We start from the raw sequence: 3,980 nt of genomic DNA, 5'->3' as shown, positions 1-3,980 counted from the left end.
CCTCCTATAAACGGCCTGTATCCGCCCCAGTGACCACTGACAGATTGGAAGGCTGTTTTGGATTAAAGTTTTACGATGGCGAATGCCGTATAAATGGATAGAATACACCGCATTTATTGTTGTTATGCCAGATCATGTGCATCAATTAAAAAAAAAGAAAACGTTCTCTGGCATGCACCGCTAACCCAAGATGCGAAAATGTATTCATCCGCGCTTTAACAGATCATTCTTAGATCGCACTTTGTTCGAATGAGGCTACGATTTCACGTTTATCAGTAGCATCCTTCAGATTTAGGTATTTAATGTCATCAGAAAGGTAAGAATAAAGGTTAGATTATTATTTGAATCATGTATATTTATAAACTGTTAGAGGCATGAAGTTGAATTTTAATGACTTTTTTGTTACTTCAAAGAGATATAGAGTCATGCTAATGTTTAAACCTTTACTGTGATGTCGTCAAATGGTTTATCCCTTTGCTTTGATAGATAATGAAACCTATTTCTTGAAGGTTGTATAAAATCAAAATGATCAATTTACATTTCCAATGAAATGCAAAGATGGATAGTGAAGTTTATTCCTTTAGGTGGAATTTATTTTAAAGTACACTAATTATATGATGTAAGAAAGACGCCTAATCCAAATTTAACGAGAAGGCCATAATCAAAATAGGTGGTTTTCATTTCACTCACGGTTTGACATTAAAAAAAAGCACATTGTCAGCATTTAGCGAGATCATATTAAGACGCGAGATTTAACACTTTGCCCTAATTTTGTTTGTCATCTAGTAGGCGGGGAGGAGGAGACGGTGTCGGCTTTGGAAATAGCTGGAGGGGAGACACTGAAACTCAAAGCGGCGGAGAACCACCTTGGCAAGAAGCAGCCCAGATCAGAAGGCGAGGGCGCCAAGCTGCTGCCTATATCCTGGCTGTACCGAGAACGCTGGACGATCTAAGTAAGAAAATACTTTATTTGAAAAAAAATTACATTCCTTCAAGTTGATACCACTTTTGCTCCCTTGTTATAATTTGAGATAATCTGCATAGTAAAAAAAATAGCACGTTGTTTCAGCCCATAACTCCCAAGTTGTTTAAACATTTAATATATTTTAATTGTTGAATTATTTTTTAAAGAACTTCTTCAAAACAGTTTAACATCCTTTTTAAAGCTTAAAGAATTAGTTGTTAGCGTGATGGGCTTAAAGTTAAACAGCATTTATACATTGTGGGAATAAAATCGAGAATTTTGACATTTTCGATAAAATATTGAGTCTTGGAAATCAAATTTGATATGTGAAATGCATAATGAAACCATGTATTGACTTGTAACCATCAAGAGCCGAAGAGCGTTTTTGGTTTTTACATGATTCATGGTCTCAAACTTGAGAGACCGAGAAAGGCCCGAGATTAAACGGATATTACTTTTATATACACGTTCAAAATTTCCTAGACATGTATTTATTCTTTCATCCTTTGCTCTAGTATTACGGTAACAAATAAGAAAAGCATCTGAAAATAATTTTCAATGAAAGAATTCATTCTGCAGCTAATTCTGGGTGGATGACCCCCTGCCCCCCCTCTCCCCCCCCCCTCTCTCTCGCCATCTTCGATCTCGCCAGCAGAAATTCTTGAATGTAAATAGCTGTCAATCAATTTATGAAAAGAACAAGAGAGGCTTTTTAAAATCAACATTATTTTGCATTCTATCTGAGGGTGTTGTACATTTCAAGCATGCTAATATGCGTTAATTAAAAAAGACAGGTATATTTCCTCGATCCGTTAATTTAATTGACAGATAATCAATAATATATTAAAGCGTGCGCGGCACGTGCCGACTGTCGTATCTATGGTCCTATCACGTCACGCAGTCAGGTGTCCTGAAGCCTCCGCACACCTTAAGACTGGTCCACGATCCGAGTTTGGAACAAATCACATTTTGCTTATTTTCTTAAAATGTGAATTAAAAATATCTCTTTATTTGATTTGAAAATTAAAGGTAAGAATACGAATATAACAAGCTTTGATGATTACAAATTTTACAAACCTTTTGCCCTTTACTTTGGATTAAAGGCTAAATTGGATTCAAATCGTAGCCAATCATACGATTGCTATGACGTCATAAAGACTGGATATTCAAATCGCTTTAAATTTTAACAAGTAGTATTGCAACATAATTTGAACCTCATTTTTAACGATGATTTAGAACTTTAAATAGTAAGATATTCCATGTCTCAATATTCGCATCAGATTTTACTATGTGTTTTATTCCAAAATCGGATCGCAGGCCTATAACAAGGTGGCCTTGAATGAACTTGCTTTCCTGCCCCCAGTTTCGCCGCCCCTGCAGAATTCTCACAAAATTGTCATCAATTCTCAACAGACATCTTTCCCACAATTATCAAGGTCCAAACATGACCATACACATTGCAGAATACAGGCCATATTTGGGCATAATAGTATTGCTTAGGTTTATTGTCCTGATTTTCCTTAAGACTAGTATAGTATTAGTATTTTTCGATATTGAACCTTGTTAATTACGATTTAAATTTGATTGAAGGATTAACTTGAATCAACTGTTTATTGCAGGGAACCCACATTAACAAACTTTGCTTTCCAGTGGGTTCCTTTTTATTCATTTCTGTATATTATCTTGTTTTGCCTTACATTTTAAATTTTTGTTAAATTTTGAAATGAAAATTATAAATGCAATCCCTCGCTCTTTATTGCACATGCAGATATTTATGATCCCTTTTTGTCTTTTATTAATTTTACAGATTTGGGAATTCGCAAGGTATCTAGAATTAGTTTTGAAATTGGGAAATTAAAATGGAATGAAGTACGACGCACATTACCACTTTAAAACTTTTAGAAGATGGACAAGAAGGAAGCTAAACATGGCCCCTTTTTCCTCGCTCACTGCACAGGTACATTCAGTAATCGGCGCCAACTGAATTCTGGACATAAATTTATGCGTCACATTTCCATCACGTGATTAAACGCTGGAATCATTTTTTTCTCCGAGGATGGGCCAAGTACGCTCAACGAAACTGACGCTTCTCAAACGGGACAGAATGTACTTTAGAAACCATTTTACAGGCAGTTGGTGAATATTAAAACATTGGACTATTAACTGGAAAACTTGGGATACAAAATTAGTTTACAACGTTTTATTCTTGAACAGGAAAACTCTTCACTTTTTGTGTGCGGCCTAGACAGCATTTTGACGGTAGAGCTTCGCCGAGACTATCCGAACCTTACGGCGGGTTTGTTGATGGGTCTCCGGACGGTCGTTCTACCCTTGATAATCAATTTGAACTTGATGATTTTGTGAATATCAGCGGTCAGAGACATGATTATGAAGCTATGGAGAAAGATTCTCTCATTGGACCTGAGATGAAAACGCTAACTTTGTGTTGTGACCATGGATACATGACGATGCTATCATTGAATTGGATTTGATTAAATTGGATGGGATTGGACAGATGAACCTGCTGAGACTGATCAAACGTTGCTGTATGAGTGAGTCCTTTTACCCGTAGAACAATACGGCAATATCACTTCATGATCTTAATGAAACTATGAATTTTATGGAAATTGGTTAAGTTTAGGTTTTAGTGCCAGGATTCGTAGTGTAAGTTCATTTACACCCCCCCCCCCCCCGTTAGGATAGGCGCCTGGCCGAAATGCATTCTTTAGCCTTTTTCCATAAAGTTCATCGTGTCATATCAAGAAGATTGCTGTGTTGTCACCTACTGGTAATCAAAGTTAGTTGCATAATTTTTCTTGATAAAATGTTTGCCGAAAGCTTTACAACTTTTTTTGGAAAAAAGGTGGTAAGGCTTTTACCCCGACAATCTCGCTTAATCGTTCGTTATAGCGAGTATTGTGCGTAGTGTCTAAAAAAACAGGGGCGGTGCCATGGTGAGGGGGCAGGGGCCTTATCCCCTATGATTTTTTTTAAGTAATGATCAAAATAATACTAA

The 3,980-nt window shown here is 36.5% G+C and overlaps 1 long non-coding RNA gene across 1 annotated transcript; it reads left to right on the top strand.

Annotated features, from left to right (window-relative positions):
• Nucleotides 1–227: 227 nt before the first annotated feature.
• Nucleotides 228–3,445, top strand: LOC135155646 (uncharacterized). Its single transcript, XR_010294806.1, has 3 exons — nt 228–316; nt 787–953; nt 2,772–3,445. It is a non-coding gene; the product is annotated as an uncharacterized LOC135155646 (long non-coding RNA).
• Nucleotides 3,446–3,980: the final 535 nt, after the last annotated feature.

Source organism: Lytechinus pictus, chromosome 1, assembly GCF_037042905.1.
Source record: "Lytechinus pictus isolate F3 Inbred chromosome 1, Lp3.0, whole genome shotgun sequence".
Lineage (NCBI taxonomy): Eukaryota > Metazoa > Echinodermata > Echinoidea > Temnopleuroida > Toxopneustidae > Lytechinus > Lytechinus pictus.
Note: the sequence above shows the minus strand (reverse complement) of the source record. Positions and strands in the feature narration are given on the sequence as shown.